The 13727-nt window shown below is 47.4% G+C and overlaps 1 long non-coding RNA gene across 1 annotated transcript in view; it reads left to right on the forward strand.

Moving 5' to 3' along the window:
• Nucleotides 1-942: 942 nt before the first annotated feature.
• Nucleotides 943-13727, forward strand: part of LOC138472937 (uncharacterized) — a 46038-nt gene continuing 33253 nt past the window's right edge. Inside the window, exon 1 of the long non-coding RNA XR_011268695.1 lies at nucleotides 943-1219. This is a non-coding gene — a long non-coding RNA (uncharacterized lncRNA). The remainder of the gene's footprint in view (nucleotides 1220-13727) is intronic.

Raw genomic sequence — 13727 nt, forward strand, 5'->3', positions numbered from 1 at the left:
CAGATAGTTTCTGTACTTCTAGTACAGCACAACGTTTGCTTATGTAGGTGACCAACGGAAATTGAAAATGTGGCTTTCATGTTCACCCCAATTACACTTTTGTAGAAATTCTAAAAATTGCAGGCAGAAACCATCCAAGTGGCTTCCTAGCATTTACATCTTAAATAAATCTAGTTGACTCGGAGAGTACAAAATGAAACGCAAACCTGGAGGACCCCTTCTTTTTCCCAATCTTGCATCTTGATGCCTATTTACATTGTCCCCCCACCCAAGCATGTAACACAAGTGTGGCACATGCTTCTCCACCCACCCTTCTACATTGGGCTTATGCTTCTACTACTTTTTTGTTTCACTTCTACTTCTGATTGCGGCACAGTTTGATGCTTGTACAGGCATCCTGGCATTGGCTTGCATGTCACACCCTAGGAAGCCACATAGCCTTACCCCAGCCCTAGAACCAGCCCTGACAATATGAAAACAGCAGAGCTTTCTTGTGAAAATTCTGCTAGGGCAGTCTTTATTGCTGTACATCCACACCCTTTCAAGGTATAATATTTCAACTATGTATAAAACTAGTGGTTCACTGAAGTATGTTTTCTCAAAACCGAAATTCAGCAGGAGGCAAGCATTTTCAAACTTTTTCATCTAGTAAATCAATTTTGCTGGATGAGATGTTAGCAAAAATTATGATATTGGCCTAAACTGGTCCGCCCCCACCTCTCACACAGATGTAATGACCCCGCAATGGCAAGTGCATGAGTAAAGAAAAATGCAAAACATGAGACAACCCTGACGAAAAACACATGAAAGATGAATTGCCACAGCACACGTTCGTTGGACTCCTGACCTGCTATATAGGTCAGTGAAGATAAAGTGGCCCAGACCCGCCCCCCTCCCGCACTGTGAGCGTCCATTTGCACCCACCCGAAGCGTGACGCGCCGGGCTGACAGCAGCACTTCAGTGCACAGCTGGGCGGGAGCAATAATAACGAGCGAACTGGAACTACCCGAAACCCCTGGCTTTAGGTTACCTTACCCCGTGTACTTGGATAATATGAAAAGACGGAAGGTGGTCTTTTTCATAACCTATAGAGGAAGATAACATGGACGGGGGATGTCATTACACGCCGTACGCCAATCACTGGGCATTATCTTGCCACCCAAGGCATCCGATGGTTTAAACCCGAACCATTGGCTAAAGGGGACGGAGAAACCCACCGTAAGTAACACTGTTTTCATTGTGTTTCCCTTTCCGCGAGGAGAAACGCGTTCTGCGTCGGTGACGGGAAGCCGGCTTCCTGCCACGAACTAGTTAATTTGACACAGGATTGAACCCGCCGAGTACCGAAAGTAAAAACAAAAGAGCGTTAAAATTGGAGTGAAATGCTGCAAGAGGCATTTCTCCTAAATGAATTGCCGGGAGATTTGTAGCGCGAGGCCAGCCAGGGGTAAATCTTTCAGCGTATGCATCCAGAAGTGTCACGGGCGAGCTGCACTGCCTCGCTATTGCCCTCTGCGTGAACTGGGCAGTTTCCTTTCACCGGTTTATTTTCACTTCCACTCTGGCAGCTGCCTGCGCACTGTACGCATCCATCTTAAGTCACTTGCTACTTGATCGCGCAGCCGTGCCAGCAAAATGGGGGAGGGGAGGCATTCTTTCTTAGTTACCTCTGTCAGGTTTATATAATGAAAATTAATCCAGCAGCATGCATGTAATATCTTTGGCCTCTCGGGTGTCTGCTTTCAGGACGTTTGTATAAGTTTGCATTATCAGATTCAGCTGCAAGTGCGTACTATACTGTGCAATGTAGGACGACCGGATTTTGTGTTATTTAAACTTATGTTGTAGCTGGGTGGATGTAGCCAACTATTTCTTGGGCAATAAAGCGCTTCCAAGCGTAGGCACTATGTTAAATGAAATGTTAAGTAATGTAGTGCCCCCTTCTGCCAATAATGTTGGCCTCACTGCGCATGGCTCTGTAAGAAAGGAGGGCAGGGTGTGTTAGTCAGATAGCGGGAAGACAGATACAGAAACCATTGGCGTTGATATGGATGTTTGTGGTTGATATGGACAAGGCAGGTTAGCCATATCAATCACGCCATCCTGATCAATCTACTCCAGGAGAACCTAGGCATCACAGATCACCCTGGAGTGGCTGACCTCGTTCCTCCTAGACTGACCCTCCCAGGCCCAACTTGGGCCCTTTCTCACCACCAGCTCTCTGTCCGCATGTGGTGTTCCTCAGCGCTCTATCCTCTCACCCTTGTTTTTCAATGTCTACTTGGCCCCTTTGGCCCACCTGATCTCCACCTTCTCTAACTTTCAGTGTTATGCGGATGACACTCAGCCTCCTCTCCTCTCTCGCTCATTCCTGACTTTCTATCCGCGATTCAGGATTGGTGCGCCTCCAACGATCTCTGCCTTAATGGCAGTAAAACGGAGATCCTTCTCATTGGGACCCCTGCTCCTGCTTTCCCTCTCTCACTCTGGCTGCCCTCCTTGGGTCTTCTACCTTCGCCTTCCTGTGAGGCAAAAATCCTTGGTGTCATCTTCGACTCTACTCTCTCCTTCTCTCCTCACATCACAGACCTTAACAAGAAGGCCCACTAACAGCTGCACCTACCCAGAGGTGATCCTCCTTTTCTCACTTTCCCCCAGAAGCTCACTGTCTCCAGAGCCCTGGTTTTCTCGAGGCTGGACTACTGCAACAGCCTCTTTCTCAATCTGCCTTCCTCTACTCTCCGCCCTCTGCAACTAATCCAGAACAGGACTGCAAGACTTGTCCTTGGCCTCAAGCCCAGGGACCGGATCTCTCCAGCCCTGAAATCTCTCCACTGGCGCCCGGTGGCTGCACATATCAAGTTCCAGACCCTTTGCATCGTCCACAAAGCTTTCTGTGGCTGGGGCCCGCACTACATCCAACTCTCTCTTCCAAAATACCTTCTTTCTCGAGCCCTTTGTTTAGTTACCTCCAACTCTCTGAAGGTCAGGCGCTTCTCCAGACAGAGAGTCGGAGGTAGACCTCTCTCCTCTGCAGTTGCCTCCCTCTGAAATGGCCTCACTGCCCCTCTCAAACTTGAGTCGGACCACCGCAAGTTCCGGAAGCCGTTCAAGACCTTCCTTTTCTCCTCTGCTTTCTCTCTCTCCCTCCCCTGCTGACTTACCTGTCTGCTGCGCCGACTGGTTGCGTGGTACCCTCAGAGTGTCACTCGGTACCATGCTCCTCCATGATCAGTCTCCCCTGCACTGCCTCCGGGTCCACCGCCCACTTAAGGCCTGTATCTGCAGCCCCTACAGCCCCCTGCCTCCTTGCATTTACCCAGAGCTGCGCTGCCCTGGCTGCACTTACTCAGAGCAATGATGCCCTGCTTGCACTTCCCCCTCCCTCTCCCTGTCACTCCCCCTCTACCTTCCCCCTGCAATTTGCATTGTCGCACTTGCAAAATCTGAATGACACAAGGCCTAGTAAGATTGTTTGTCCTGTCCTCCCACTGTCTCCCTCCCTTGTCTTGTTGCACCTAGAAACACTTGTGTACAGGCGCGTTAGAAATGACTTATCATATCCTATCATATCATATGGACAGCCTCCGGATTGTGGAGTGCAAAACTGACAGCATGGTTGTTGATAGAAAATGGATTGGATCAGAATTGGTTAAGTACACTATCTATGGTGCACAATTTTAGTAATGAGGAATTCGTTATGGGATGGGGGAGGGAATGTGTTGTAGCTTCCCGGCTCTTGGTTGTAGAAAATTGCCGATTTCACTGAGATTAAGGTGCTGAACAGTGTTATGCCATAAATCAAATTGCTTTCCCGCAAATGGTTGTGCCAAGAGTTTCTAAAATTGCTTGTCCATAAATTAGCTCAAATTTCTGGTGCACAGTTTATAGGACGGTGGCTATTATTTTTCATTTCTTTCAAAGTGGTTGGCTGTAATGCCAAGTCTTGAGCTGTTTCCTGAAGGTCAGGTGTTTCACTTCCAGGTGGAGAGGTTTGGGTAGGGTGTGCTACAGTTTTGTAGCCAGAACTGAAAAAGAGGATCCACCTTGCCATTTCTTGTGGAATGGAAAAGTTTGGTGTCCAATTATCTGAACTGCTAATTTAGCTCAGTGCTTTAAATGCTAACCCACTACATTTTCCAAAATTGTATAACTTCCACCCCCTCAACTAAATCCTCCTTAGCGGAAGCCATCACATTTGGGGCCCACTTTGCAATTCCAGAACAGTTGCCCAGTTCCATTTGCAACCTGCAATTGCAGTTCTCGACTCAGAAAACGCTTCCACCTACCACTCTGTGCCCTTTTTATTTCCAGGGCAATAAAAGACTGTCCAATCAGAACTAATCAAACCCTTTCTACCCTCATCTATACAATGTTCATAACAAAGGAAACTCATGACAGTCAAACTTTCCTTGTGTCCGTAAAATCCTACCCACAGTGAAAAGCTCCAGCAGGTAATATTCCCTACCTATCATGGATAAAGTAAGCCAGTCTGCCTGCACGTTGAGGTGGCTCCATACCCTTACTCCAAGTGAGATATTACCCTAAAAGCACAATGCCCTCAAATCATCCTGATCTCTTTATTAACTCAGAGCTTCAATTAACTTTTTGTAAAAGGTGGTCTTAAAATTCCATGTCTAAAAATGTGGAAGTCAGTCCAATTATTTAGACATAAAAGTACTCCCATGGTTATAATTTCAGAGTAAAGGACTGCTGGGGTTTGTTTTTTCTGGACTTAAAAAAGTCAAAAAAGGATTATCTGAAGCACTTAACTGAAGCCCTAAGATAACCAGATCCTTTCTTAATAACATTGATAATTGGAAAGCAGACACCCTAGCTGCACCCTCATGCTTAGACTTGTTTACTTAACTGCTCCCTTTTTGCTCGGACCATGTGTTAAAGCCCTAGCCAGACACGACCCTTCTAATTCCAATCAGTCAAGAAAGTAACCAATCGGCACTCTCTTGTTCATGCTCTTTACACCAACCCTAGTCCCCTTCACCTCCCCCACCTGCAACCTTGTTACCACCTTTCCTTCCCATGAATTTGTGAATTCTAAGGGCTTGAGAAAGTGCTGTTCACATATTGTGATTCAAATCCATTCAAACAGCCTTTCTGTCTGACGCCCCCCAGACCCTCAAGGGTGGCACCGTCACGAGCTCCCTCAACACCCTCTTTCACCTTCATACATGCCCATGCTTCGAATATGCTCCTATAAAATACCCTTAATTTTATTCAATGCCGAACAACTATTTCCCATAGAAAACTCTTCCATATTGCCTGCCACCTATCATTGTATATGAGATCCCCTAAAATAATCATATCCAAAATGAAACTCCCAGCATCCTCTTGCCTTGCTGCACCTTAACATCCTGTCCAATGCCATGGAGGCTACTTACAACGTCCATATATGCTTTCCTGTAACTGGCCACCAGCAAAGATGTCAAACTTCACTCAACAAGCTCAAACACCCTCAGTCTTCAGGCTGCCCTGGGTCCACAGGCATCCTCATCAGCATCATGACAACACTTATCAGAAAAAATGTGAATCAGGCGTCTCAAGGAGCAAATCTGGAACGCGCAGGCACTGGCCCAGGGGCTACATTGCTTGGAGAGAGAAATACTGCATTTGATATGAATTCCTAATTTCTTTACACAGACCAGCCCCGTCTAAGAGGGCTAAACATTCACGAAAATCCTGTGTCTGCGGGCCCATTAACAGACACAAGGAAGGGTGATAAGGGGGTGAGAAGGCGATCCACCCAAACCCTCTCCGAGTGGATGGAGCTCTCAGTGTTATTGGCATACATTTAGAACCTAAACTGAATCCAATCGAGTAACAGAGCGAGCAGTCTCTTATAGATAGTGAACAACAGTGGGTAAAGGGAAGATCCCTGAGGAACCCGCAATATCCCTAATCCCTGGCTCATATATGCCTAAACCCAGTGACTAAGAGCAATTGCTAGGAAAGGGTAAGAGCGAAGCCAAGGTGAGTCAGAAGAATATGCTGCTCAACAGTGGCGAAAGAAGAAGAGCGGAGAAACAAAAGGTTAGATGGGCCTCATTACAAGTACGGTGGTGTGGTAATAAATGGGAGTAACTGATTGGTAATTCCATTATTGCTGCATTACTGCACCACTGTACTATATGTTCAGTGGTGAAGTGGAGGATTTACCTCTAGCAAAAAACTGGAGGTTAATCCACCACTTTACCACCGAAAATCGGCAAAATCGGCAGAAGTACAGCCTGTGGTAATTCAACCGAAATCCCCATGAGTTCTATGGACTCCAATAAATGGGGACTAACACCTTCTACCACCACTTGTAATCTGATGGTAAATCCGCCAGACCAAGTGGCATTAACGGTAATTCTGTTTGGTGTTATTCCAGCAGATTTACCACTGGAATACTGCCACACCTGTAGCAAGGCCCTATGTGTTTTGGTCGAATTCTGACTGCTCAAATCTTTTTCACTGCATTTCTGTACCAATTTGTTACTGCCAAAAGTGGAGGAGACCATCTGGCACCTCCCCTCACACTCACTTCCTCCCCAAATTGCTTGAACTGCAGTGGTAACTCTTTCAAAGAAACTGGGCCTGGACTGGCTTGCTTCAACCAGTTACAGGTCTATTTCAAGACTGCTGTCCTTTGCCATTCGTTTTCCTGTTGATAGAAAATATTGTTACCAGGTCCCAGTCAGAAACGAGAACAGTAGAAGGCTCGATAACTGATGTTCTAAGGTAACCCATTTTTAAGGTCACACTATCGACTCTCACACAGGTGCTTTCATGAACTCCTAAAAGTATTTGGGGGAAAGAAATTTAAAAATGAATTAATTAATGATTAAACCAGGTGTTTGGTTTAGGCATGAAAGTCTGCAGACATTCATTTTACAGAATCATGTATCCAGTGTGTGTAGATAAAAGGATGAAGTCCACAAACTGCCAAGTCAGCATGTCACGCTGCACCGTTCTCTAGATCATCAACCCAGAAATTACAATCAGCAAAGGCCAACGGGTGCTTGGTTAAAGGGTGACGGTGTCATAAACGGAACAGCAGACGAATAGATTGCATAAAGTAGGATTACTTCCAAGGAATGTGAATATTTGGCAAACTGCATCATTCAAAGAAGCAGTCTGTAAAAATGGTTATATATCCACACAAGACAGTCATATGTTGTTGGGAGGATGATGGCTACCGTTCAGATCTTGCTTGACTGGAAATGTTGCCACATTTGGGCACCAGGTCAGTTCAAATGAAATTGGCAGAGGGCTAGACCTACGATTCCATCGAGGAGGAAATGTGAAGGTTATACTTCGGAACAAAATCTGCAAGACAGTGCTGATTTTTCACAGCAAATTGGGCATTTAATAATGTTCAATTCAGGCAAAAATCTGATTTTGGAAGTTCAAAGGGTTTGTGTGATGCACGAGATTCGGGGCTAAATATAAACTTGTGACGTTATAGAAATGAGAGTAAAATAGAGATATAAACTCCCATTAAGCGCTGTGGGGATAGTAGCACCTGAGTGAAGAAAAGAGACATTTAAAATCTTCTGTAGACAGTCCGCCAAGTAGAATTTGCCAAATACTTTGAAAATTCTATTGATTTAACTAATCCTTGGCACAATACAAAGGGGAATCTGTCTACATAATTGATGAAAGGTGTCTTTTACGACTCACATTCCTAGCTCTTCTGATCCTCGTGGCTCATTTATAATTGTCTTTGGCTAGGTTTGCTACTTAGATAACCTAGATAAACTCGAACACCCGAGTTTCTGGTGATTTGCCCAAGACAAACATTGAATGATCTTTTTATGAAGTTTGTCTGAAGTTCAACCATGTGACTTCTAGGGGAGCATACGGTTGTTGCTTCTATTCAGTCTCAGGCAGCTTCTTGAGAGGCAGGAGGTCATTCCTAGAGACAGCCGTAGGTTATTGAGAGAAGAGTTCATAACATGGAATGAGGTGGAGTAATTGTACAAAGGAGGGTAGGAATAGGTAGTGGGTGACTGGGATCAAGTCAGAGAGTGAGACCTAGGGTTGTTTTTGCTTATGGGGTGCTGTGTGACACATTCAGTGATTTGGGGTAGGTGAACACCGGCAGTGCCTTTACCAGAGATTTGGGGAAGTAGGTGACACACCAGTCAGTATTTGTCTCTTGAAGGCATTGGATAAGGTATGTGCTATTGGGAGGAAGAGTGGGAGGAGCTTGGAATCCCTGAGGGCAGCTTATGTATTTGTATTTATTTGGGTTCATTGCACTCTTCCGCCAATGTGCTGAACATAATGATAAATAATAGTAGGAGCAATGACAGCAAGTTATTTAAGGCAGTAACAGAAGATGGAAGAGGTATCAGTTCTTAGAAAGAGATGAAAGAAGATGCGCTTTGAGCCAAGTTTGGGAAATGCAAAGAGAAGACGAAGAATGAATGGTGAGGGGAAGGGTGTTATGAGAGAGTTAAGCCAGCTGGATGTTGCTGGGAGGGATCAGCAGAGATTCAGGGAAGTGTTTGATACATACGAGTCAGTGTCTGTCTGAAAGTGAGTGGACTAGGCACATGCTGTCTGTGTGGTGACACAAGGAGGAGGAGTGGGAGGAGCTGCGACTCCATGAGGGCAGCTTGTGGGGAGGCATGTTTGCCTGTTTTGGCTGGTAGGGAGAGGAGCTGGGAACCCCTGAGGGAAGCTTGTGGGAGAGGTATGGTTGCCTGATTGTGCTGGGAGGGAGCAGCTGAGATTTGGGTAGGTGGATGACACACCAGTCAAAATCCGTCCTTTGAAGTTACTGCACAAGAAACATGCTATCAGATGATAACTAGGAGGAGGGGCAAGAGGAGCTGCGAAACTCTACAAAGCAGCTTATGGGATGGACATGCTGCGATGAAACGACTACTGTTCCGCAGGAGTACAGAGATGAGTCGTGTATAAAACTCCTGCTCAGTAACACACTACTACTAAACTAGCAGTGATGCCAGCCATGAAGGTGAAACAGGCACACACAGACAGGTATACCACTTTCGCCTCTTGTGGTAACGTGGGCTGAGGGCAGTCTATGCTCTTGAGGAGGGATGTGAGCTAGCAAAGAAGCTTCCAAATAAAAACAGTACTCGTGTACCAAAATAAGAAAATGTGCAACAGGCGTTCTATAAGAAATCAGAGACTTAAGTTAAACTAAAAATACAAATACACTAATCAAAAACACTACAACCCACCCATGCAAGAGAAGACCCAGAAAATGAAGACTTTAAGTTGAAAGGGGTACTCTGGGTCTGAAGACAGGAAAGACAGGCAATAGTCTTTGAGGCAATGTTTCAGTTCAGAAGGATATGCTCATAAAGGTAAGGAGTTGGGTCTTAAATTGTCACTTGGTGAGTAGGGCCCTTAAAACTAGGCCAGAGGGTGTCGGAACTACTATCAGTACCTTTACATTTTTCGTGGGTGTCACAACTGTGTGGAGCTGGGTTTCTTAGTGCATCCAATGGGTGGAAACATGTTGAGGCGGTGAAGTCGGGTGCTCCAATGGATCAAGGCGGCATTGAGACAGTCGAGTCAGTACGACACAGCTCAGCAGTGGGCTGTAGTCATGCAGCTGTGATTGGCACATATCAGCTGAAGCAGAGGCAGGCAATTGTCAAGTCCGCGTCTCAAAGTGGTGATGTCGCTTCAATGAGGTCCAGTGATGCAATGTAGTTTTACAGCAGTGACCGCTCGAAGATGGATGGGCACAGGCAAGTGATGGTCGAGTCAGTGTCTCGACAGATCGAAGTGGATCAAAGAAGCAGACAAATAGCACAGAGGCAGGGGCATGTCTTTGTTTCTGGGTGCCACATTTAAGGAATATGTCCAAAAAGACATATGACATTATAAAGATGATTGAAAGAGTTCAACATAGGATATTTTCATATTTTGGGACACTCGGAAAGCAAAAGTTAGGTTGCTTGCTCACAGAAAAAACAGAGCAAGCACTCTTCTTCTCTAAGTAAGGAATATTGGGAATTCTGGGAAAAGACAGGAACCTTGTTAGCCAGCAGGCTAAACAAAGCAGAGGAAAATAGAGGGGGTTCTGTGCATTATGCAGGCCGATGGGAGAGTACTGGCACATAACCAGGATATACACAGCTCCTTTAGAGTTTACTCTGAGGCCATTTATAAATCTGGGAGCTCAGCCTCCTGCTTTTCGTGCTCCCTCTTCTTCCAGGCCACTGCTCTTATGAGCTCCCCTCTGGTGGTCATCTTAAAGGCGTCCCACATGCTCGGGATCCCCACCTCCCCATTGTTGCTGATCAGAAGGAATTCCTGTATGCTTTTCAGGATCCCTTGGGTCACCTCCTTATCCTTCACGAGGAGGTCATTACATATCCACCTTCCTCTGTGTGTCCTCCCTCTCCAGTTCTCTGTCACCACTCTGACCATATCATGGCCCGACCATGGTATGGGCGCTGTTTTAGATTCAGTAACCTGCCCTTTTAGACCCTTTTCCAGGAGGATATAATCGATCCTTGAATAAGAATAATGAACTTGGGAGTAGTATGTAGTAGTAGTACGGGAGTAGCGCAGGAGTCAACTACCCCCAGCTCATCGTTGATTTGAAGGTAGTGTTGAGATTGAGACATCTGAAAATGGGATTGGGCCGAGCCGGTCATTCTCCTGTGGTTGGTTTCCGTGTCCAAGACCATATTAAAGTCCCCCCCCACCCACCAGTATCAGGCAGCCTTCCACAACGAACTGAAGTGTTCCCTTCACCAGGCCCGGAACGCGGTCTGGGCCTCGTTTGAACAGTAAATGGACCCACATTCACCCCGCACCCACTTACCTCCCCCTTCAAATCCAGTTTACTAGCGGTTATAATCGCCAACCCCTTTCTTCATTGTGTCCGATGCTTTATATACCTTGTCTATGGACCTAGATTTCAATGCTGGTTCTTTCCCTTTAGTCCAGTGAGTTGCCTGAATAAACAACAGATCGAACTTAAGTTGATTAAACTCAGGCACTGTAAGGGACCTTTTGAAAGCGAAGTTTAAGCCCTGCAATTTAAGGGATCCCACAATTTAAGGGATGACAATGGCGTGTCAGTCATTTGGTCCCGACCAGGACATCTCACGGTTCCCACGTATAGTCCCTCTCATCATTTCCTTTCCACCGGATATGTGGTTCCCACATGTTTCCTGCCGCCTCAAGACTTTGCTGTGCATAAAACTAACATAACGTTTCGTTGTGCTCCTAACACCTACTAACATCCCATTACCCCCGACTCCCTCATAGTCAGCATCCGGATGTTCGCCCATAGGCATAGTGTCACAAGACCTGACCACCAGACTCCCCCTGCCCTCTCTCCATGTTCACCCCTTGACAACCTCCTGAGCCCCTGCTCTTCCACCCACAAAACCACAATTCCTCCACCTCCCTGCCCCTAGTCAAGCCTCATTTATCCTCCTAATGAGAATTCCAAACAAAACCGAAGGTTAGTCCCTTGAATGCCCCGGTACCCCCCCACAGTTCACCTTTCCAGTTCGTCCCCCCCTCTAGTAACTTGTAACAGCTCGAAAAACCTTGAGCATTCCCAACCTTGTTGGGACCGTGAGGAGGAGCCCCTGGCCCGTCAACTAAGAAACAATAGCGCAAAGCCTACCATGTTATGAAATACCACTTCAAGATCCCGCGGGGGGAGAAGTTCAAATTTCTATATTTCCGGGTTCCCGGAACCCGTTGCGTGTCTCAAGGCCCTCCTCTGTTCTTCCCATCCCCCTTCTCTGCCCCAGTCAGGGGTCCAGTCAATGGTCTGATTCCCTCCGTGGTCAGCAACTCCCCAGAGACCCTGCGAATGACGTCTTTTGTGACCAACTTGTATTGTATTTGGACCCTTCCAATTCAAAAGATATTGAGTATGGGAACCCCCACCTGTATCTCACCCCCTTGGCGCTGAGCCATTTGGTCAAAGGGCCACATTGGCATCTCCAGGACAAAGTAAATGTGGGAAGGTCTTGAAACACAGAAATGTGGGCAGTGCCCCAGTCCACACACCCCTCTCCACTAGCCTTGTCCAGCACCTTAGATTTTTCAGCATAATAATGAAATCTTGCTCGGACTGAGCAAGGCCTGCGAGTTCCTCCTCCCTCCCGATGGGACCGGTCAATGGTGGGAACTTTGGTGTTGCCCTCGATGAAGATCTTCTTGATCACCTCGCTGATCGCTCTACTGATGTCCCGTTCAGATTCCCCATCCCTCTCTGGGAAGCCAAAAAACCTCTGCTTGTTGCACCTCTCACAGTTTTCAAAATCATCAATTTTCAGGGTGATTTCCTCTTCTCTCCTCTTGAGTTCTGACATTTGCATGTCCATCTGGGTTACCATGATATCCACTGAGGTTTGATTGGCCACCAGTCCCTCAAGTCCACTGTCCATCGCTTCCAGCTTTTTATCGAGGACATCTATCCTCCTATCAATGCCTGTGTGGATGCCCCTAATCTCCTCCATTTAAGCTGCTATGTCCCTCTTAGTGACACCCTGGTCTCATCCATGTTTGGGGCGGGGAAGGGGGGTCCTCAGGTTGAGACGACGGCTTTCCAACTCATGTGATTGCGTGCGACCCCCCTTTATGGTCCTAATGATTACTGTACTCCTTTTGTACTAGTTGTGCTCCAGGGCACTGTACTCCTCTCCCGCGGGTCCTTTGAGGCTGCCTCGACCCCAGGGAGGGCAGACGTGAGATCTTGTTATACCTCTGGTGGGTTCGGGAGTGAGCCCTGAGCATCGTCGCCCCCTCAGGATCTCGTTGGCAGGGTGGGGGTTTCTCCGCAAAGTTTATAGGACACTCTCAGGGCAGGGTTGAAGCCTCCGGCACTGAAGGGAGATGGCACTGGGCTAGTTTGCTTTGCCTTTCCCAGAGTCTCTTTTTTGGGCTCTCAACCACTTACTGCCATGGCCTCCTCACTCCCCAGGTAGTTAGAAGGTGCTGGAAGTGGCCCTGAGAGCAACACAGGCTCCAACGCCCCCACTTCAATTGGTGTTAGTGTGAGCCCTGATTGCCACGTGTAACTGGGGATGGTGCAGGAGTGCTTCTGCCCACTTTACTCAGGTCTTATGTGCCAACCTCCATGACTCCCTGCCTTCATGCGGCTTCATGCCCTCTCTTTGTTGTGGGGGGCTGCAAAGAGCAGCCTGTGCACTCCCAGCCCGCTGCCGCTGCTCAACGCAGCCTTTCACAGCCCGGGTCCCTACCGTGCTGGGTCTGTCCTCCTTCCCCTCTCCGATACGCTGGCTCTGCTCTCGGGTGCCGCCTGTGAGGCCTCCGCACTGGGCTCAGGTGCACGGGAGGCAGGCAGATGCAGGGCCCTGTGGCACACCTCTTCCTGCCGGAAGGGTAGTCGGTAAAGTAATTAATCTCAATAGTTCAAGGATATAAGGTTTCAACACAATGGGAGCATTGGGTCGTAAAATGTCACTTGGGGCCTTTGGAGAAGGACCAGGGGGATGGAACCATAATGTACCTTGTGCTTGTAGAAGTTCTTAGTGTTTGACAGAGTCAAGTCGGTTTCAGGGCGCTTTGCAGCCTCTGTGACAGAGTTCAAGACGGGAGACAGCTGCGGGTATCGGGTGGCAGGCGGTTCGGCGAGCGAGGCAGGATGGACGCTTCAGGCTAGCCTATACAGCGTCTCAGGGTCAAGAATCGTCTCAGCGCTGGTTGGCGGGTCTGAAGCACTGGTCGAGGCACCTCGGATGATGTTCAC

Source organism: Ambystoma mexicanum, chromosome 8 (assembly GCF_040938575.1).
Source record: "Ambystoma mexicanum isolate Mex_15411 chromosome 8, UKY_AmexF1_1, whole genome shotgun sequence".
Classification (NCBI taxonomy): Eukaryota; Metazoa; Chordata; class Amphibia; order Caudata; family Ambystomatidae; genus Ambystoma; species Ambystoma mexicanum.